General features: G+C 39.3%; 1 protein-coding gene across 4 annotated transcripts in view; it reads right to left on the reverse strand.

Moving 5' to 3' along the window:
- HYDIN (HYDIN axonemal central pair apparatus protein) overlaps positions 1-23302 on the reverse strand; it is a 378288-nt gene extending 354986 nt beyond the window's left edge. For all 4 annotated transcript variants that reach the window (XM_032591379.1, XM_030298918.1, XM_032591380.1 and 1 more), the window contains exon 1: positions 23279-23302. The gene's annotated coding sequence lies outside the window, so the exon portion shown is untranslated. The remainder of the gene's footprint in view (positions 1-23278) is intronic.
- Positions 23303-24430: the final 1128 nt, after the last annotated feature.

Raw genomic sequence — 24430 nt, forward strand, 5'->3', positions numbered from 1 at the left:
GTAAAACCCCAACCCTGGGTCAGTTCAGCTGCTTTTCCCTCCTACCCCAGGCTGGGAGGACTGTTGGAGAAAACTGTACAGGAGCGCAGATCATGTCACTGCACATTTTTGTTAGGGAGAACTGACATGTTTATTATATGGAGTCTCTTAATTCATGAACAGCACATGTTTTTTCCATTGTTTTAGATCTACTTTGATTGATCCATGTACCAGCATTGTCCAGTTTTCAGTATCCATGGTGTGCATATGGTTTTCTTTTATTAAATATAATTTATTGTCAAATTGGTTTCCCTACAACACCCAGTGCTCATCCCAACAGGTGCCCTCCTCAATGCCCAACGCCCACTTTCCCCTCTCCCCCACCCCCCATCAACCCTCAGTTTGTTCTCAGTATTTAAGAGTCTCTTATGGTTTGCCTCCTTACCTCTCTGTAACTTTTTTCCCCCTTCCCCTCCCCCCGGTTCTGTTGAGTTTCTCAGGACCCACATATGAGTGAAAACATATCGTATCTATCTTTCTCTACCTGCACGTCACTGCACGTTCAGTCTCCAGCTTCCACTGGGCCCCGTATACCTGCCGTCCTGTTGCCCTTGTCAGCTGTCTTCCCAGCAGCCATTCCAAGTGTCCCTCTATGTCGTGCCCTCCTGCAGTTCTAGAGGATTCACGCTACCCAGATCCCTCTGACCTCCACTCCACTGATCCCACTGCACACAAGATGTCTCCACCTGGGTGTCTTCAGCCACCTCAAGCCCAGCATGCTCCTGAGACCTGCTCTCTCCTGCATTCCTCTGTGAATGGAACCACTATTCATTCACACATTTGCCCACATCAAAAATTCAGGTGTCATCTCCTCCAATCAATCATATAATAACTGTTTATTGAACACTTACCAGGAACCAGTGTTCCAAACATAATATGCATCAGTTGATTTAATCACGACAACCATCGGTGGAGGTGCTATTATTTTCCCCAAATCACAGACTAAAAAACAAAACAAAACAAAGAAAACAAACAAACAAACAAAACCAGAGGCACAGAGAAGGTATACAAACTGCTCCCGTTTCCATACTGGTAAAGGCTAGAGCTGGGAGGAGAGCCACTCACTTTAGTTCCAGAGTCCACACTCTTTTTTTTTTTAATATGAAATTTATTGTCAAATTAGTTTCCATACAACACCCAGTGCTCATCCCAACAGATGCCCTCCTCAATGCCCATCACCCACCCTCCCCTCCCTCCCACCCCCCATCAACCCTCAGTTTATTCTCAGTTTTTAAGAGTCTCTTATGCTTTGGCTCCCTCCCTCTCTAACCTTTTTTTTTTCCTTCCCCTCCCCCATGGTCTTCTGTTAAGTTTTTCAGGATCCACATAAGTGTGAAAACATATGATACCTGTCTTTCTCTGTATGACTTATTTCACTTAGCATCACACTTTCCAGTTCCATCCACGTTGCTACAAAAGGCCATATTTCAAACTTTCTCATTGCCACGTAGTACTCCATTGTGTATATAAACCACAATTTCTTTATCCATTCATCACTTGATGGACATTTAGGCTCTTTCCATAATTTGGCTATTGTTGAAAGTGCTACTATAAACATTGGGGTGCAAATGCCCCTGTGCATCAGCACTCCTGTATCCCTTGGGTAAATTCCTAGCAGTGCTACTCCTGGGTCATAGGGCACATCTATTTTTAATTTTTTGAGGAATCTCCACACTGTTTTCCAGAGCAGCTGCACCAGTTTGCATTCCCACCAACAGTGCAAGAGGGTTCCCATTTCTCCACATCCTCACCACACTCTTAATCATGAGGTTATTCTGCCTCGACCTTCTGGATATCTCACAAATCCATCTCCTCCTTTCCATCCCAGTGGCCCTGCTTTATTATTGTAACCCTCATGTCTTGCCCAGGTGACCAGAACAACCTCTTAGCTGACCTCCCTAACTCCAGCATCATATCCTCACAATACCCCCATTTTCTAGCCATTCTCTGTGCTGAAGCCACAGTGACCTTTCTAAAGGGAAAATGCACGGGCTCTGTGCTGACAGCTCAGAGCCTGGAGCCTGCTTTGGATTCTGTGTCTCCCTCTCTCTCTGCCCTTCCCCCGCTCATGCTCTGTCTCTCTCTCTGTCAAAAATAAATAAACATTTTTTAAAAATCTAAAGAGAAAATGCAGTCATATCATTTCCCTGCCTAAAAACCTTCAGTCCAGAATATTCTGTAAGCACCTTAGCATGACAAACATCCCAGGAACTTGCCCATCTTGTGCTTTATGCTCAACTCACAGTTCGCAATCTCAAATGCTCACACACCTCTAGACTCCTAGTGCCACCTGGAATGCCTTTCCTTCCACACCCCCACCCCTGCTAATGCCCATTCCTCTTTCTGGACTCAGATGTCACCTTTTTCAGAAAGCCTTCTCTGACCCTGCAAGGTTACCCCTTCTTTATGATCTCATGCTCACCACTATCATGGTTATTTATTCAACTCCCTCTGCCAATAGACTGTAAGTTCCTCAAGAACAGAAACTTTGTCTTTTCCATCACTGTGTTCTCAGTGTCCAGTACACTGCCTCATACATATGTTTATTTAATAAATATGCTAAAATTAATTAATCCATATAAATGACTTTCCACAGTCCCCAAATGTGCCTGGCTATTTCATACCTCTATATGCTTGTATAAACTCATTCTTTCTTCTCACTTCCCGATCCACATCTGCCTAGCAAACTTCTATTTATCTCATAAAACCCATCACAAAGGTCCCGAAAAGTAAGTCTTTCTCTAATGCAAACAAAGAGTGTCAATCACTCTGTCCTTTGCATATGCCTCTATTATTGAATGTAATCCACTATATTGCAGTTATTTGCTTACAAAGCTATTTCTACCTCCAAAATATAAGCTTGACTGTAGGGAGTATGTGCAAACGCAAAGAAAAAAGGCTCAGTTAATATTTGTTGAATTTAACTTAATATTAAATAGTACATATTAAAAGAGAAATTTTCATGAGACTAAAATATTTTTTCAGTGAAACTATTTTCCCTCTTTTGTTTTCCTTAATTTAAATGTTAACCATGGGCTCCTTTTGTGTTTCAATGTACTCGAGTGTAGACTAAGTCACAGTATCTTCTTTCAGAGAAAAGACAAGAAACAGTATTCTCAGCTAATGCCTAGAAGGGAGAACCAGACAGGCTGGGGTTTGCAAAAAAGCTCTGCCTGATAGAGTTGCAGCCTTGGATTCTAACAACAACAACAACAAAAGTTTTAGGATATTCTTTTTTTATATATAAAGTTTGTTTGTTTGTTTGTTTGTTTGTTTTGAGAGGGAGAGAGAGCATGAGCAGGGCAGAGAGAGGGAGAGAGAGAATCCCAAGCAGGCTCCACACTGTCAGCGCAGAGCCCAATGTGGAGCTCCGAGTGACAAACCACGAGATTGTGACCTGAGCTGAAACCAAGAATTGGGTGCCTAACCAAATGAGCCACCCAGGTGCCCCATAGGATAGATATTCTTAGGCACAAAATTCATTTTCTGCACGAAGTTGAGTTTTGCTCACCTCTGAGAACTCATAAGGGAGCTGAGTCTACAAGTGTTTAAATGTCGAAAGGGTTGCTGTCTGGGAAAGCAGAATTTCATGACATATATTATTAAATTAGAATGCCCCCCAGACCCTGTGGGGACATGTACATGCCACATAAACAACCATCATGATCATCATAACCGTCCGCCATTCCTCATTTCCGTCCATCTCTTCTTGCTTTCCCTTCATCTAAAATGTCTCAAAGACTTATTGCCTTGTATTTTTATTCTTGCCTTCTCCTTCCATCCCCAAGTCCCTCCTTTGTTGAGAGCCAGACAAAAAATTGGCATATGGGCTCCCAGTTTAAATCTCAGAACAAGTTAAAATCTTTTCTCCCCTGTGAGCAACATGTAAGATGAAAACAAATCTCAAAGAACTTCTGTGCCAAACACTGTCTTTCATGTTTATTCGTGCATTGCAGTAGCCCACATGCCTCTAACACATTTAACTAAATATATAGGTTGACAGACTAAAGATGTTTTTCCATAGTTTTGAAAAATAATTTTTTTCCTCTCAGAAGGTATTGTCAGCAGTAATAAACCAAAATCCTGAAGAAGTATTCTGTTTTTGTTAAGGCCAAAGGTTTTGGAGTCATCAGACCTGGGTTTTAATCTTCCAAAGCCTCTATTTTCTCATCTGTAGAACGGATAACGGTAGTGAGCCTACTCTAATAAGTTATCTATTACCATGTAACAAATTGCTCCAAAACTTAGCAGTTAGAAACAACACAAAACATTGTGTCATTTCTCACAGTTTCTGTGATTCAAGAATTTGAAAGACGCTGGTGTAGGTGATTCTGGCTTAGGCTCTCTTAGGAGTTTGCAGTCAAAGCTGGCAGCAAGGGCTGCAGCTATCTGAAGGCTTAACTAAGGTTGGAAAAATGCACTTCCAAGATGGCTCACTCACACAGCTAGCAAGATGGTCCTGGCTCTCGGGGGGACACCTCAATTCTTCTCCTCATGGGTCCCTCTAAAGGGCTGCTTAAGTGTCCTCATGGCATGATGACCTTCAGAGCAAGCAACCCAAGAGACCAAGGGAGAGGCTGCAATGTCCTTTGTGACCCAGAAGTCACACACCATCATTTATGCAACACCAATCATCCTCATTCAGTGTGGGAGAAGCCACACAAGGACGTGATTACCAGGAAGGGAGGCTCACCAGGAGCCATCTTGAAAGCCAGCTACTACATTGACCCCGTGTTTAGTACGAGGATTAAATGAAGATAGTGTATATAAAGTACTTTACTTTGTATAGTACCTGGCATATAATTGTTCTTAGTGTTAGCATTAGCAGAAAGTTTGGTGTAAGAAGAAAAGCGATAAATTTGTTCATGTCTTCAATTTCTGCTACTGCCACAGCAAGGGCAGGGCAATTATACTCTGGAACACTGATGAATTTTTCTTTAGCCCCAAACACCATTTTAGCAGGAAAATACCAAAGAAAAAATTAGGGGACATGCTCAAGTGCAACATGACTTTGTTTTAATCTTACTTCATCTTCTGTGTTTCTACTCTTTCTAAAGCTGCCATGCTCCCTGGTTTTCTATTTGTCTTATCTCTTTTAAGTTGGATTACTTTAGATGTCACAGGTTTCCCATTGGCCTCTGCTCTCTTTCTCCTTGAAATACTTCCTGAAAACAATCTATCTCTGCAGAATGTATGACCTATTATATCTGATGTAGATTAGAGAGATATTTTTCACAAAGAATCCTCTTGTTTGACCCATGTTGAAGAAAAGAAAAATGAAGATGTATTTTTTTCTGGTTACCAATTGCAATGTGGGAGGTGGAAGGGTAGGGCAGAGGGGAGTGTTCCCCACACCAACAAGCAATTCTCAGGATACCAGTTGGCTGTCCTACAATTCAACTCAATTCTGATATTATCAACCCAGAACTAGCATCAGATTCCACAAGTTAAGGGTTCATTCCTACAAGACCCTCTCCCCCAGGACCACCAGATGCTCATCACAAGCCCAGAGTATTACCTGTACTTCTGAGCAACTAGAGATAAATCAGAGGTTCCCAACACCCCCTCCTCAGGTTTGATTAATTTGCTAGAGTGACTCCCAGAACTCAGAGAAACATTTCACTTAACTACAGCATTGGTTTATTATAAAAGCATATAACTTAGGAACAGCCAGATAGAAGAGATGCAGAGGACAAGGCATGTGGGAAGGGGTACAGAACTTCCATGCCTTCTCCCAAAGCTCCACTCTCCCCAAATCTCTACATGTTCACCAACCTGCTCACCAAACCCTGTCCTCTTGGGCATTTATGGAGGATTTACTACATAGGCATGATTGATCAAACTATTAGCCTTTAAAAACTGATTCTTGGCTCTGCACTGCATGTGGAGCCTGCTTGGGATTCTCTCTCTCCCTCTCTCTCTGCCCCTCTCCTGCTCACACTCTCTCTCTCTCAAAATAAATAAATATTTTTAAACATTTTTTAATTAAAAAAGAATAACAACACTGATTCAACCTCCAGCCCCACTCTCCTCCAGTCTCCCCTCCCTAGAGGTGGGTGGGACTGAAAGTTCCAACCCTGGAATCACATGGTTGGTTCTTCTGGCAACCAGCCCCCCATTCTCAGGCGGGGTCCAAAAGTCATCTCATTAACATAACAAAAGACACCTTTATTGCTTTCCTCCCTTAGGAAATTCCAAGGGTTTTAGGAGCCCAGTAAAGAAATGATGAAAACCAAATACATACTTCGTGTTATAAACCCAAATATCACAAGATGCATGGTGAGAACTAATTTTCCTAGGCTTCAAATTACAAAACGAACTGCTTCTCAGAGAAAAAAAATGTCAAGTGCTAGAAGCTTGTTCAAACTTAGAACCAGGCCAGACACAGTCAGGGGTAAAGTCAAACAGCCAATTCTGGGCCATATGGGAAGAAGGTAATGTTAAAAAACAAAATTCAACTAAGTAAACTTGAAGATCAAGCTGGCTTTATTCAATTATTCATGAATAGGGCAGCATCTCATTGAGTAAAAAGAAAGGAGCTCCAAAAACTACTAAATGGAAGGGTTTTATAGGCAGATGGGGGTGGGAAAAGAAAGTTAAAGTAATGGATTATTTCAGGCAACAGTCACCTTTCTACAGCGGATGGATCGGATCTATCAAGGAGATTACCTCCTTACTGCTGACCAGGTAATTCCAGATCGAATGGGTAAAGGTAACATTCCTAGGAGAGGCCGAAACTGCAATCAGATTAGGTAGTAAGTCTTGATTTACTGACATGGGCTTAGCACAAGTGACACTATGTGGGGTCTGTTGTTTCTTTTTTTCTTTTCTTTTTTTTTTTTTTCAACACTAAGGACAGGAATAGAGAGAGCTACAGCTGCAGAAAGTGCTTATTTATTATTTGTGAGCCCCAATTCACATCATTTTCATGATTTAAACCAAGAATTTACAAGTATTACTGTTCCACAATAAATTGCTTTTCTCATATGGAATTCAATTATCTTTCGATTTAATAGAGTATCTACTACTTGCAAAGTACTATATTAATTAAAAATAAAATCAGGGGCGCGTGGGTGTCTCAGTGGCTTGAGCATCTGACTCTAGATTTTGGTTCAGGGCATGATCTCATGGTTCATGAGTTCAAGCCCCACATGATTCATGAGTCCAAGCCCTGCTTGGGATTCTCTCTCTCACCCTCTCTCTCTGTCCCTCCCCAGCTTGCACGCACACCCACTTTCTCTCTCTCAAAATCAATAAACTTTAAAAATAAATAAATTAAATTAAAAAAATAAAAATCATATTGGTTTTGAAGAGTGAAGAAGAAACTGAGTGTTATAGCCTCTAGCATACAGTAACAAGCACCCAGAAATCTAACTGGATTTTGACTTTGATTTTGCATATCTTCCCACATTCAGCCTTGGTCACAACTCTAAGTGAAAAGCATTGTTGCAATTTGATTGAGCATGTGATAAGTTTTGCTTTTAGTTACAATGAGGTGGATAAAAGATAAAGTGATACAGTCTTTTAAAAAATTTTACTGTGAAAGTTTACATACATACAGAAAAGTTATATCCATTACAGCTCAATTAATTTACCACATGAACATCCATGTTATGATCACGCAGGTAAAGAAACAGAACACTGTCAGCACCCCCAGAAGAACCCTCACATCCCTTCTCAATCACTAAGCCCTTTCTCCCTACTAAAGGCAATCACTGTCTTCACTTTTGTAGAAATCACTTCCTCGATTTTCTTTTATTACCTAAGCATGGATCCCTAAACACTATAGTTTTGCCCAGTTTCTAATATTTGAAACAACGGAATCATACAGTAGGCAGTCTTCTGTGTCTGGCTTCCTCTGTTCTGCTCTATGTACCTATTTCATTGCATATAGCTGTAATCTCTTTTCATTTAAGTTTAATAGTTCACTATTTGAAATATACTATTATTTATGAATCCATTCTACTACTGGTTAACATTTGAGTTGTTTCCAGCTTGAGGTTACATGAATAAGACAGTTATGAACAGTCTTATAAATGTCTTTCTGCACACAAGGCCAAGCAGACCATATATCTTGGAATGGAAGTGCTGGGTTGTAGGGTAAGAGTATCTGAAACTATGGTAGATAATGCTAAACAGTTTTCCAAAGTCATTGTACCTATCTATGCTCCCACCAGTAGTGTATGAGAGATCTGGTTGCCATCCATATTTGCTAACACTTGCTATTAGCAATCTAAATTTTAGCTAACCAATGGTGTATCATCATAGCTCATTGTCCTATTAATTTGCATTTCCCTGATAACTAATGAGATTGAGTAGGTTCACATATGTTGACTGCCCATTTGGATGTCCCCTTTTATGTAATGTGTGAAGTGTTCAAATCTCTTGACTTTTTCAGTTGGGTTGTCTTTTATTTCTTGATTTGTAGAAGTCCTTCAAATATTCTGGGTGCAAACACTTTGTCAGTTCCATATTTTTGTAGATGTCTTTGCCCACTCTATGGCTTGTTTTTTCAATTCAAGTGGCTTCATGGGCCAACTTCCAGTTCATCCCTATTCCTTTGAGGCAGCCTTTTGAGGTCCAAACCCCAACAGGAATTCACCTGGAGTCTCCAAACTTGGCAGGCCCTAGTCACCAATCCCTGTTGCCTTAGTCCACAAAGACTGTCCCAACTCTTAGTCTCTCAGCTTCTTCCTTGGAATTTGCATGTGCTCTCAGGGGTTCTAAGTTTGAGGCTCACTTCCCTGGGTACCTGTACCCCCTAGAGCTGGCCTGATAATTCTTCACCACCTTGTCACCTTCTAGTGCCCTGAAGAAGGCTTCTGTTTATAATCTTTCCAGGTTTCCTAGATGTCCTCAGCAGGAGGACAGACCTGCACTACCCAGTCTACCCTTCTCAGAAGCAGACATCCTCGAGGCACCTGGGTGGCTGTTGGTTCAACGTCCAACTTCAGCTCAGATCATGATCTCATGGTCCGTGAGTTCGAGCCCCACATTGGGCTCTGTGCTGACAGCTCAGAGCCTGGAGCCTGCTTCAGATTCTGTGTCTCCCTCTCTCTCTACCCCTCCCCCACTCACACTCTGTCTCTCTCTCTCTCTCAAAAACATAAATAAACATTTAAAAAAAAAAGCAGACATCCTCATTTGCCGAGTGTAGATGGTAGAAGGGGAGAAAACCTAATTCATGTCTAATGAATTTTCCACTGCAAAAATAGAACATTGTTTAAAATTTGAAGATAAAATCGAAAAATGAAGCACAATACAAACAATGCCCAGGACTAGTAAAAGTTAAGTTAGAGAACTCCTCAGATGTCTGAAATTAACCTGGATTATCCATTTATGTCACCTAATCCAAGATTTATAGAGCTGATATCTTGACATTGTGATTTATTTTAGGTATCAAGTTGAGATACAATTACTGTCAACTTGGTGTATTAACAATGAAAATTTACTTGCAGAACTTTAATGGACAGAAGTAAACATTTTAAATTTCTCCACCAAGCAACCAAGGACATATTTTCAAGCCCCTTCTCATTTGAAGAACCAAAAAAAAAAGCAATATATTTTTTTGAAAAGGTATATTAAAATTGAGACTCTGAGCTTTAGCTAGATCTTCTTTCAGAAAGTGTCCTGATCCATGTATGGATCTGAATTATGAGACACTATTACAGATACCCTCAGATAACATGGTAAAATGCATAGTTCTTGTCTGGAATGCCCAGCCTCTCCTTCCAAGTCCATTAACCCTACTGGTACGCTCTGGTCCCTTCTGTCTAGGTTCTCAGGCTGCCCTGTTTCCCCTGATCAAACTACAAGATTATTTAGAGATAAATCTCTGGAACTCTCTTCTTCCGCCCCACCCCCTTTCGCATGCTAACTTAGACTCATCCTATAGGGGTCAGTTGAAACATCACTGCCTCTAGAAAGCCTTTCCTGAAGTCTCATAGCAATTTCACTTTTCACATATGGAGTAAATAATTTGTGTAACTACATTTCTATGTCTGCCTTCTTCACCAGAGAGCAAGTCCCATGAGATAAGAGACCTTGACCATTATCCTCATCACTGGCGTATATGCCTAAAATAATGCCTAACATGGAGTCAATAAATATTTGTTGAATGATTGGATAGGTAGCTAAATCACTAAACCACTTATGCTTTCTTTTTTTAAAAAAAGGAATCATGGGGCACCTGGGTGGCTCAGCTGGTTAAGCTACTGATTTTGGCTCAGGTCATGATCTCGAAGTTTGTGAGTTCAAGCCCTGCGTTGGGCTCTGTGCTGACAGCTCAGAGCCTGGAGCCTACTTCAGATTCTATGTCTCCCCCTTTCTCTATGCCTCCCCTGCTCACACTCTGTGTCTCTCTGTCTCTCAATAATAAATATTTAAAAATTTTTAACAAAAAATAAAAAAATTTAAAAAATAAAAAATAAAAGGAATCATTTGTCAGATATTTGTAAGTTTTTACCACCCTGTATCTATTTATCCTGCTTCCGGTATCAAAATCATTTTCCCCTCAAGGAATCACCCCACTCCGTACCCCAGTCCAGAAGAGGCTTATCCCAATATCACATCTCTCTGGCCACAGTGATTGGCCCTGGACATGGCAAGTGATTAAAGTCAAACCAGTCGGAGCCAATGAGGCTTAATTCTGATTACATTGGAACGGCTGCCAAAGAGGCATGCTTTCTTTCCATTGAGGTTGCTAACTAGGTTATGAGCTTGAAGCTGTCGGCAGCCCTCTTGCCCCTCTGAGAGGAGAGAGGGTGTTAAGAATGAAGCCACACATGAACACTGTACCATGAGAGTGAATTCTGATGACATCATTTAAATCCTTAGATCCAGCCAGGAATTTCTAAGTTATCTGAGCCAATTAATGTTCTTTGACACAAATGTCATTTGAGCTATATTCTATGGACACAATCTCTTGACAAAGTGAATTCCTTATAAATAATTGCAGTCTATTATTTCTAATGTGTTACCATGGCATGAATAGCTTGAGAACCATTTAGACCAAAGTTTGCAAAGGCAGTTCTTGATGGTCTTGTTAATTTTGTCAAATATGCTGATATAAACATGGCAGACAAGCTATTTTAAATCCATGTTTGCTTTGTTAAAATATAATAACTTCTACTTTATATACCATTGATTCTGTTAGCACCAGATCCTGCAGACAAGTTGGCTTGTAGAAGCACACAAACGGAATGCCTCTGACTTCTACAACTATTACACAGGATGAATGTTCATTTGAAGAATTTGCTTCAATTCACACCACACACACATCACTCAAGGTGAACAATTTTATAAGCTTCTTATGAATGCTAGGCAATTCATATTGTTTACATTGCAGCAATTCATAAACAAATACAGTTATTTATGAATTTGCTACAATGAAAAAGAGATATTGAAGTTACCATTCATTGATAACTAAAATTCCTTATTTTGAATTTAACCATCAAATCAATCAATCAAATTAACCATCAACTCATATTTTAATATCAACAACAGATGTAACGGCCCCCTCCTGTTGGCTTAGCAAAAATTAAAAATAATTGTTTAAAAAAAGCTGCAGTCTATCATTTCTTTGCAACTCCTTTGTGGAAGAAATATAAGCAAAGGAAAATAGTGGGTGTGTAAATTTCTTTTCCTAACACAAAAATCCCTAATTCAAGTGTCCTTTCCTCCAGTGTGCTGTATTATTCTATCAATTATTCTAATTATTCTAATTATTCTAATTACTCAATTATTCTATCAATTATTCTAATTATGAAATTTTCTAACATGAGAAAATATCTTCTCATATGCCTATAATGGGATTAGTAAATAATTTTCTCAAATCTACGTATCTTACTTGGATTCAAGAATGCATGCTCAATTAGGAATACTCTCCAACGCTTTTAACTCCTTTTAACAATCTACTTTTATAAAGGATTTCTTTGGGCTGTCTAGTATAATTCCCACACACACACACACACACCAATTCTCCCATTCTCCTTCTTCCTATAAGAACCCAATGCCCTATCCAGAAAACGTAGAGAGACCTAGCCAATCAGAGTATCCAATTATCCTATGTTCTGGCTGGTCTTGTGTGTGAGCATGAATCCTCCCCTTGAATGACAGCTGGACCTTGACAAAGAGAATATTTTTCCCTTGGATTTCCTGGGCTGAAAATGAATTTAAAGCTATTGGCAGCCATCTTCCCCACTACATGCAAAAGGCTTTTTTTTTTAAATATGTATTTATTTATTTTGAAAGAGTGAGCAGGGGAGGGGCAGAGAGAGGGAGAGAGAATCCTAAGCTGGCTTCAAGCTCAGCTTGAAGCATGACCAAAGGACTCAATCTCACAACCATGAGTTCGTGACCTGAGGTGAAATCAGGAGTCAGACGCGTAACCAACTGAGTTGCCCAGGCGTCCCAGGGAAAAGGCTTTCTTGCAGAAAAAGCCAAGGAGATAAAAGCAGAAACGTGAGCAAGATGGATAGATGACAGGAGGAAAGAATGATGAATGTGAGTTCATTGTATTGCTATTGAAAGCAATGCTAAACTTTGTGGCCCTGGTACAAGCGGTTCATCTTTTGATCCTATCAGCCATCACGGTGTCCTAACTTAATGGACTAATAAATTCCTTATTGTAATTAAGCTGTATTGAAGTTTGAACTAAGTTTCTACTACTTGAAACCTAGGAATCATACATTTACTTAAAATTTATTCCTGGGATTTATTACCAAGATTTGCAAATAACTAATATGTAATGGAGCAAGTTGCTATTTATGAAGCAAACTGAAAATGTCTTATTTCTATTAGAATAGGAGAGAATAAGCTTATACATTTTGCACTTACATATAACACATAGACTAAGTCATTTGTACCATTAAGTGTACCATCCAGGATACCTAAAAATCTGGAAATCATGAAAAGTCATTAGATATTTGGATTAAGTAACACAGGACAGGTAATTCCATACACAAATTAGTTCATATCTGAACATAGCTAGCACATGGCACAGTCTCTGCAGAAGTTCACATGGATCCAAAAATTCTGGGTCATCTGAGTCCAGAAGATAACTAGATATACTTCATTTTCTTACTTTAAAGAAGTATACAACCCTATAGAGGGTTATAGACAAAATTCTTTACAGAAAATTGGTACATTTTACATGCATTTCTTCTAAGTACTAACAAAGTGAAGTTATTTGCCAACATTATTTAAAAGTGATCTGGGGCACCTGGATGGCTCAATCAGTTAAGTGTCCAACTTCAGCTCAGGTCATGATCTCAGGGCTCGTGAGTTTGAGCCCCATGTCAGGCTCTGTGCTGAAAGCTCAGATCCTGGAGCCTGCTTCGGATTCTGTGTCTCCCTCTCTCTGCCTTTCCCCCAACCTTCTCTCTAAAAAATAAATAAACATCAAAAAAAATTTTTTTAAGTGATCTTATTTGTTAATCAAATCCTCTGACAAAAATAATGCCTGGGAATCAGACTTCCTTTCACAGAAAATATTTAGAATCCCTTTTATGAAGCCAGCCATACATATTAGAGCAACCCCAGATTTACTCATTGACCCTTCTGTGGCTCCAACTAACATCAATGAAGAAAGGCACTGGTGCTTTCATCAATCTCCACCAGTCATTGGGAATGTGGTAATTCCCAGAAGCAAGTGAACAGCAAGCTGCTTGACCCTGCTCAAACAGAGTGCTTTCAACAGGGATCACTGTCTCATACATCCTCACCAGCAGCTACTTGTTAAATGCTATATGTCTACTTTTTATTAAAATGTCAAAAGTAATTCTTTTAATTCATACTGGATGGCTGTCGTAACAGAATTCAGTAATGAAAACCAATGACAGAGATTAGTTACATACTATAAAACTGTACTTGAGCCGTCTGGCATAAAACAGGGCCATTTTTCTTCTCTCAGTTATCACACTGGTAAATATTGACTAGGAAATTCTTAGTGTGTTGGTGCCACAGAGCTTGGCCAGATCGATTTCTATTACAATAGTATGAAAAATGCCTGTATCCAGCCTACATTTCTAATAAGAACAAAAATAATTTTTTCTCCTAAAATAAGGAGGACTTCCATTTCCAATAATGGCAGGTAACAATTGGTTGAACCAACCATTCAAGTGAACACTACTAAAAACTTTAGGTGAAAAAAACTGTCATCTTCTTAAAAGTATGAAAAGGCTATCAATATAGTAAGCAATTACCAGACCAAAATCTAAATGCAATCAAACACCAGAGAAGTAAGCAAAGCACTAACCTCCATAACCGCTTTTGCTCCAGGGCACTCACTAACCTTGAAAACCTGGGGCTTTGTTTGGTGGCCTTGCTGGGCAGTGAAACAGAAGTCAATGATTAGAGTCTGCTCAAGATGGGAAATATAATGAGAACTCTTTTTTCACTTTACACTGGTACCCAAAATTAAAACTGGCCACTCCAACACCATCCCCAAAAAGCCATAGTAAAACTTGTCAAGGTGCTAAGCAAAGAAAGAAAAGAAAAATAAAGGAAAAAATATCCCCAAAGTTGGGGTCACTTGTGATTCAAAATTGCAGCCCGTGTCCATACTACTAAACTGTCCAGAGAACTTAAATCATGAGTTAGGTCTAGGGAAGTCCCAGATTAACAGATTCTAAGGTGCAGGGCAGAAGCAAATATCATTCTCCTGTCAAGGAAAGCACCATCAATGCCAGACCTCAAAAACTAAATATCCCTACAAATAATATTTTAGGACAATGAGGAATAGAAATAAGCAAACACACAAGAAAACTAGACACCATGAACACAATTAGCAGAAGCTAAAGATATCAGAAAGACCATCAAAGGCTTCATATAGGGGACTTATTAGATACAGACCATAAAACAACTGTGTTTTTACCGTTTGAACTACTAACAGATAAACCCAAATATATCTTCAGGGCACATGAATCATTTTTTTTAAATTACAACAATTCTGGGGTGCCTGGGTGGCTCAGTGGGTTAAATGTGACTCTTGATTTCAGCTCAGGTCATGATCTCATGGTTTGTGAGTTCAAGCCCCACATCAGTTCTGCGCTGACAGCTCAGAACGTGCTTGGAATTCTCTCTCTCCCTCTCTCTCTGCCCCTCCCCAACTCATGCTTTCTCTCAATAAATAAATAAATAAACAAACAGATTTTAAAATTAAAAAAAAAATAAAATTACAACAATTCTATAAGACAAATGGACTCCAAAAATGTCAATGTCCTGAAAACCAAAAACCCAACAAGTCCCCTCCCCCTCAAATGTCAAGGAAACTGATCTACACTAAAGGAGACTAAAAAGCTTAACAATGCAATGTAGCATATGATCCTTGATTGGGTCCTGGACTTCATTTTTATTTTTATTTTTATTTATTTTATTTGTATTTTAGTTAATATGCAGCACAATGGGCTAGATGGGCATTGGGTATTCAGACACTTGTTGTGAAGTCACTGGACTTCATTTTTAAAAACCACTGTAAAGATTATTGAAAAACTAGGGAGATATGAACACGGAGTATATATCAGAAAATACTATATCAGTTTTAAGTTTATAGACTGAGATAACAGCATTATGGTTATGTAAAAGGATGTTTTAAATCTTGGGAAATACCTGCTAACTATAAAAAAGAGCAGTGTCATTATATCTCCCACTAGAAGTCATATATTTGCTTTCAAATGATTCAAAAGATAAAGAGAGAGAAAGAACAAAGGCAAATGTGGCAGAATGGTAACAATAACTGATGACTCTGAGTAAAGAGTACTTAGGTACGATTACTTCAAGTTTTTCTAAGGTTTGAATATTTTCAAAAACAAAATGTTGTAGGGGGGAGATATACAGTGGATTCGAAAAAGAGTCCGACAGAACATCTAGCAAAGAAAGACACTAATTAAATTTAGAAATTTTTAGATAGATAATAAGCATATTTTAAATAGCTGAAGAATATATGAGTGAACTAGAAAATGGATCAGAAGAATTATGCAGGTCAGTACATGGAGTGACAAAGAAATAGAAAATACACAAATGAGGTCAAGGGACATGAAGGACACAGATGTGATGTCAGTGGAGTCATGAGTGAAAGAGGAGAGAGGAGTTAGAGGCAATAACTGAAAACCAATAGCTGAGAACTCTACTGAAACGTTGGAAAAGACCAATCTATAGGTTCAAAGAACCCATCAAATCCCAAGTTACACAGATGGAGAAAAAAAAATCCATACCTAGACTCAGAGAGGGTGAGGAAAACCAAAAATTAAGGGAAAAATTATTAAAAGAGCCAATAAAAAAGATTATTTTCAACAGAGCCATGATTTCATTAGAGCTAATTTCTCAATACAGTGGAAGCCAGAAGATGGTAGAATGATGAATTCAAATGTGTTTAAAGAAAAAACTGCCATCTTTTAATTCTATAACCAGCAAAAATATCTTTCAAGAGTAAGGGCAAATTAAGGACAATTTTAGACAAATAGATATGGGAAGTTCAACCTAGCCAACCTCCTTAAACTTAGTCAATTAGCACTGTCGATGAATTTTGATTTAACCTGCACTGAATTATAACATTCTGCTCTCCAGTAGTCTGCCCTTTCCTTAAACTGATCCATCCAATAACGTACAACTATAGGATGGATACAAGAATAATGTCCAACCACTGCTGAAAATGATTCTGAAATGGCTAATACACAAATTTACCCCCATTTGAAGTCTCCATGGTACTTCCAGTTGTCATTCATACAAGTTCATGAATACGTGCACATCCATACTAATGTACCACTTTTCCAACATGAGGAACCAAAACAATGTGAACTCAGCAGGGATCTCATTGTCCCTGATCATAATAATATGTCTGTCCTACGGTTCTGTATTAATTACTTTACAAATAGAAATGTCATTACCCATATATAAATTTCACTTCTGAACAGAACAAAACAAAACAAAACAAAACAAAGATCTATGAGTGGTGACCTCAAACTGAACTGGTTAAATTTAGGGACTCATTTGTAAAGGTCAGCGTCCTTTGCTGCAAATCCACTTCGTATGCAGATGAGAAGTGTAACCTGCCCTATGGCACTGGGCATAATTAGCCAGCTGCACCCTTCTAATAAGGTGCAGATGGTTAATTACCCCAGCAAATAACTGCTTACTTGTGGGCACAAAAGCCTGTACCTAAAATCATTGAAAGTATATTTGGGCCTATTTTTGCTCATGCAAACAAAACACTTGTTCCAAGGTTTCATCTGTGAACAGAGCACCACAGGCTCACACTGCCCTGCTCTGGGGGAGACCCATTAACACTGCTGCGGTCTGGTTCAAGGGAGGGACTACTGGCCACAAAGCTGTATTTCAGGTGGTGAAATATTTCACGGGGTGCTGAATCCTTGTTGAAAAAATCTCCTAATGTTTATTTGCTGCAATAGGAATTGTAAATGAAACAGAATTGGTTTTCCTAGAACCCAAAGTAAATTCTATACTCTTTCGATGAAAACTCTGAAATGAAAGATTTTCACAAGCAAACATTGCCAATGTTAGTTGTCTTAAGAAGGAAAAATAAAAGTCTAATTTTCCTTTGCCCTCGAGGAATTTCATGGGCTAGCTGAGAAACCAGAATTTAGAAAGCCATGTAAAATACAATACATCCAATGATTGTTAGGGACTGTTCCAAAAATCCCATTTAAAAATGTAATCGATCAGTATTCCCATGGCAAGAATAGGATTTGGGGAGAAAGCAGAGAAGGGGTAACTACTTCTTTTTTTTTTTTTTTTTTTTCCAGTTATTTTATCAACGTTTATTTATTTTTGGGACAGAGAGAGACAGAGCATGAACGGGGGAGGGGCAGAGAGAGAGGGAGACACAGAATCGGAAACAGGCTCCAGGCTCCGAGCCATCAGCCCAGAGCCTGACACGGGGCTCGAACTCCCGGACCGCGAGATCGTGACCTGGCTGAAGTCGGACGCTTAACCGACTGCGCCACCCAGGCGCCCCAGGGGTAACTACTTCTTAAAACCCATGTTTGGAAGTCCTCTGCAGCTGCAAATTTCTCAGTATGTTGTAGGGGCAAGATGACAGGGCTTGGGAACAGAATACTAATCTACTTGAATCTGCACAGAACCTTTCCTCTGAAGAACCCACAGCGTGTGTGATTCCATTCAGTTTAATTGTATGTTGGAGAAGAGGAAAAGCTACTTGCCATGGTTTTAATTGCTAAGAACACACTCTCTTTTCAGGAACCATCTGTTTAATTATAATTACAAGCAGCGATGTAAAAACACAAATGCTTAACAAGTACAAAACTCCCCTACCACTAACAGTTTTAACATAACGAGCCATATTGTGAAAGAGTATGTTGCCTTTTCCCTCTCTGCAATATTTCATGATTTAGCAAATGACAGCCTACCATTTATTATGGAATCTCATTCTGGTAAAGTTAAAGTTATTAATTACTATTCTTAGATTATATCCCTCTGTTATTCCTTTTTATTAAACTTTAATTCCCTCTGAAAGTGAAGGGAATTATATCAGAAATGAAATATATATGGCCCCTTTTTTTCCACCTCCCGCTAAAATCTTTGAGGTTCCATATAATAGACATCACCTATAATTAATTATAGGGACATTCCAAAATATTGCAAGAGTAATTTTTTGGCTTTCATAAACACAAATTTCTGCCTTCCTGGTTCTGAAATATGCTTACAACACTGTTATTTTAAAAGCCACAAGTATTGGTAATTGTTTTCAGGCATGAATAAAAATAGCTTAACCTTGAAATTTATTTTAATTAGGGATTTTTCAAAGCCACTGCTGCAAACTTGGGTGGATTGTTTATAATAAAAACAAGCATCAACAACATAGTTGTAGAGAACATAGAATTAGGGAAAGTTATTTAACTTGGGCTTACAATAGTAGTTTAAAGAAATAAAAACAGACACAGACGCAGTCAGATCATAATGTTATTAGAGCAACCTTACATTCAGGACATTTTAGATAGACTATAAAGCAAGAACATGCCAAATAAAACGCAGATTTATGAACTACCAAGATATTACAAGAGATTTCTTTCTTAGTCATTTCACACTAAACTTTCTTTCTTTCTTTCGTCCTTTCTTTGACAGAGAGAGAGCATGCAAGCACAGCAGCAAGGAGGGGCAGAGGGAGAGAGAGGATCTTAAGCAGACTCCATGCCCAGTGCAGAGCCTAACACAGGGCTTGATCTCAAGACTGTGAGGTCATGACCTGAGCCAAAATCAAGAGTTGGACACTCGATTGACTGAGCCACCCAGGCGCCCCAACACTAATTTTTCTTTAAAGTCAACCACGTGGACTCTTTGGTATTCATTGTAAGATGAAGACCACTACTTTAACAAGATCATATGTATTCTGACAAACCTTTCAATCAAGCAAAGAACATTTTTTAAAAGCCCACTCCTCTTCCCTACCACCATAAGGGGTAAATATGACTCTTTTAAAAAATCAGCACTTAAGCACTTTAAATCCTCAAAGAAATAAAAAGACTGCACAGTTTTTCAAATTAAAACACAATAGAGGCATCTGGTGATTTGTCAATTCCTCAATTATCGTTCTCTGCCCAACCTGAAATCCTTCCAGCCATGATCTGACAATTATTTTTTGCCTTATTTCAAGCCCTCATTCCCCTTGCAAGACATTTTATATGAAGAGAAGCCAAATGCTAAGTGCCTTTGCAGTGTTAATGAGGAAATAGATCTTAGAAGAAATCATTTGAGACAAGGAGACTGCCTGCAGGAAACGGCTGTTTCTTTACTTTCGATGACAGCAACCATGATCGAATGTACTACTATCCCCTGCGCTCTGAAATGTCCTCATCCTAAACCAGTGACTTTTTACCTTTGAGGTCTGAGTCCCACTAGGAACTGGATAAAAGCTATAAACACTATCTCCCCCAAAATGAACATAAATATAACATCTAAAGGTCCACATATCCAAGGTCAAAATCTCTACTTTACACAGATCCTAAAGCGTATCGGTTAAAACTTGATTTCAATACTCACAAGCTATGAGGGTGTTTTTCAAACTTGATGAGAGTTTTCATGTTCTAAACGTTTTTGCTGCTAACATGGAGAAACATTCTCAAAACTATTTTGAAGTTTGTCAAACTATGCCACTAATTAATAACAATAACTTCCCCTCTACTTTGTGGTTGCAAAAATCATCCTCACACATAAGTATTGCTGTGACTTCGCCCAAATAAATCTGAGTTTGCTCATATACAAATAAAATAAAATGAAATTACAAAACAATAAAATGATAAAAATGAAACAATTTTTTAAATGACAGAAATGAAATAAAATGTAAAACCCAAATCTATAATACTTCCAGAAGAAAACATAGAAGAAAATCTGTGTTACCTTGGGTTAGGCAAAGAGTTCTAGGTAGGATAATCCATAGAAGAAAACAGTGATAAATTGGACTTCCTCAAAATTAAAAAGAAAAAAGTGACTTCAAAACAAAACTCAATAAGAAGGCAACCGAGCAGGACATGGGCAAATGATATGCACAGAAACCTCACCAAAAACAAAACAGAGTAACAAAGAAGCACATGCAGTTCAACAATATTAGTCATCAAGGAAATGTGAATCTGTTAAAAAGAGAATGAGATACCACTACATATCTACAAGAATAATTAAAATTAACAAAATTGTTACCTGCTAGCAAGGCTGTAGAGCAAACGAAACTCTTACACTATCCTGGAAGAAGTGCAAAATGGTACAGTCACATGGAAAATAGTTTGGCAGTTTCTTATAAAATTAAACATACACTTACCATAGAATCTAGCAATCCTACTCCCAGGTATTTATCTGGGAGTATAACATATGTACAAAACACGTGGATACAAAGAGCTGTATGTGAATGCTTATAGCAGCTTTATTTATTCATAATCACCAAATACTGAAGGCAACCCCAAAATCCATCACCTGGTGGTATATCCATTCAACTGAATAGACCTCAGCAATAAAAAACAATGAACTACTGTTACATGCAACAACATGGATAAATCTCAAAAGCGATGTATTAAATAAAACAATCCAGACAAAAAGTGCTATGTATCTTATGATTCCACTATTATGATATTCTGGAAAAGGCAGAAACAGAAATCAGATCATTAGTTGCCAGGGGCTGGAGGTAGGGAAAGGGGATTGACTATAACTAGGTACAAGGGAACTTTTTGAGCTAATGGAATCATTCTATAGATTAATGTGGTTACACAACTATATTTTTCAAAGTATTTTTCAAAAATCATGGAACTGTACTCCCAAAAGAAGTGAATTTTATAGTATGTAATTTATATATTATAAACCTGACTTTAAAAAATAACTAAAAATATACCAGGAGAAAACATTAATTTAATTTATATCTCAACATAGCATAAAAGGTATCAATATCCAGGATATGTACAGTAATCCTACAAATCAATACAAAAAGGACAGTGACATTTAAATTGGGCAAAGATAAAGACAGGCAATCCACAGAAGACCAATTATCAATAGTCAACAGATATAAACTGCTCAATCTCTCCAGTAATCTGACAAATGTAAATTATAACAGAGTGATCACCATTATTTTCCCATCAGAAAGACAAACTTTCCAAATAGTGAAAATACCAAGTGTTCATGCCTACAAAGAACAACTATAATCTCTACAATAAGACCCCAAAAGATTTACATCAATGGGGATGATGGAATTTCAACTATGTTTATACTTAGCTAAATTAAAAGACAAGAATAACCTTTAAAATAGTTGGGTGGTTGTCTTTGCCACTCCAGTCAGTGGACTATCGGGTAAGGTGAGATAGTCCTGAAGATGCTCGTGTTGGTTTCATCACTTCTGGAACAGTGTGTCTGCCTAATACAGACTGGGGAGACCACAGAAGGGATGCATGAATGAATGATTCTAAGGATTTACCAGCCCAACAATCAAAGAGTGATGTCCACGTAGCCATTCAAATGGGTCCAGACTCCTTGACATTGTTAAGAAAGAAACTGAAGTATGAAATGAGGGCCAGAGCAAAATTTAGAAGAATAAAGACATAATGGAACTCATAAATTTATCCTTCTACTAATTTTTGGTGATAAATAGGAAAAGTCTATAAATCAGAATTTTAAATATTCTCAAAATGAAAGCTTTTCAATGGTTTGATTTCTGTAATCTCTACACCCAACATGGGGCTCAAATTCACAACCCCGAGATCAAGAGTCGCATGCTCCACCAACTGAGCCAGCCAGACTCCCCTCAATGGTTGAATTTCTGAATTGGGTTGCTCCCAGGTGATTTAAGAGTTTGTCCAGGGATATTTTTGACTGCATCCAACTTTGACTTTAGCGCTGACTTCTAAACCTAATACAGTAAAACGTGACTCCACCATATAACCTCATCAAGGGCACACAGATCCTGTAGTAACAATATTTTTTTTCCTTTTTTTTCCTGCAGTACACCTACCTTAGTACTAGACAGGAGGTGGGACCTCAGTTACTTGAAGGAGTAAAGAAGAATGGGGAAGAATCATCTTCATAAATTACACAGTATTTGAAGTATTGTCAAATGGAAAGGACAAGACCCAACAGAGGAAGGGAGGAAGAAACAGATCCAAAGTAAACAGGCGAACACACACAGAGGGCAACACACCTGGTATCCAGCAGAGTTGGTGATTAAGTCATAGCAACCGGCTTCTAACTAGCCCTCATCATGGGGCACTTTCTGAGCACAAAGTTGCTCCACTGTAAAGGCAGGTTAATCATTAAAATCACTTCACAGGACCACGGCTATGAAATGTGACCATATATGTGACCATATTGGTCAGGAATTGATCCTCACAGTCTTCCTGAGAAGGAAAGGGGGAGGGAAGGAAGGGAGAGGGAGCGTGGCACCCCATTTGGGAGAGAAACAATGGAAAATGATTTGCCCAAGGCCTCACATCTACATAGAAGCAAAGTGAACACCCAGGTAGGAGGATCGGCTATTCTAATGGGAATGAGAAGAAGGGGCGAGGGAAGGCTGAGGAGGAATGGGGTCTGGAAAGCTTGAGTAACACCTGGGATGCAGGGCCGGAACACGAGGAAAGGATGTCCCAGCCAGTCCCCAAGTCCTTCGAACTGTGACCCCATGATCACTGCAAGGACTTCGGACCCTGGAACAACACCCCCCCCCCCCCCCCCCCGCAACTGCCTGTCATTTCCCGTGCCCTGTTCCTCCTCCAAGACCCTGCGTCCAACTCACAGACGCCGCAGCCAAGGAGTCCGTCCGTACCAGCTCCAAGCACCTGCTCTCCTCCAGCAGTCTGGGCCGAGTTGTTGCCATCCGTTGCCACAGCAACGACAGAGCGCTGCACGGCCTAGCAAGCCGAAACATGATTGGAGCAGGCAAGCGTCCATAGCAACTGCCAGGCCGCACTACTTGGTAGGAAAGAATTTCATTTTCAGGAATTCTTCGGACACCTCTCCCTAAAGGCATCCTTCGGCAGGCACTTGTCCTAGCTCTTTAAATGTAATTCATGCAGTATCTCATTAAAACATTTGTCTCTCTGTGTTACTGTGAGAGTTCTCATTTTCACAGAAAATTTTTTTTAATTTTTTTTTACATTTATTTATTTATTTTTGAGAGACAAAGAGAGACAGAGCACAAGTGGGGGATGGGAAGAGACAGAAGGAGACATAGAATCCAAAGCCGGCTCCAGGCTCCGAGCTGTCAGCACAGAGCCCGACACGGGGCTCGAACTCACAAACCTCAAGATCATGACCTGAGCCGAAGCCGGAGGCTCAACTGACAAGCCACCCAGGCGCCCCTCCACAGAAATTTTTAACTTGGGGTCAATTTTACCTCTTCAGGTAAAATGTCCATGAACTCCCCTACGTTACATGCAAAAGTTTATGTCCATTTACTCAGCAGGATGGTCCATAACTGTAGATTTTCAAAGGAGGCAGAACCAGAACCCAAGACAGTCCAAAAGAATAACTTCTATATGCATTAACCCCATCTTTCTTCTCAGAGACCACAGATAAAAATAGTACTGTTCTGGGGGCCCTGGCTGGCTCAGTCCATAGAGCATGCCAACTCTTGATCTTGGGGTTGTGGGTTCCAGCCCTGCATTGGGTGTAGAGATTACTTACAGATAAAATCTTTTTATTTTTATTTATTTTTTTAATAGATTTTTTTTACTCTCCATTTATTTTTGACACAGAGAGAGAGAGACACAGCATGAGCAGGGGAGGGGCAGAGAGAGAGGGAGACACAGAATCCGAAGCAGGCTCCAGGCTCTGCACTGTCAGCAGAGAGCCCGATGTGGGGCTCGAACTCACATGCTGTGAGATCATGACCTGAGCCGAAGTCGGATGCTCAACCGACTGAGCCACCCAGGCGCCCCTAAAATCT

This window comes from Lynx canadensis, chromosome E2 (assembly GCF_007474595.2).
Source record: "Lynx canadensis isolate LIC74 chromosome E2, mLynCan4.pri.v2, whole genome shotgun sequence".
NCBI classification, from domain to species: Eukaryota; Metazoa; Chordata; class Mammalia; order Carnivora; family Felidae; genus Lynx; species Lynx canadensis.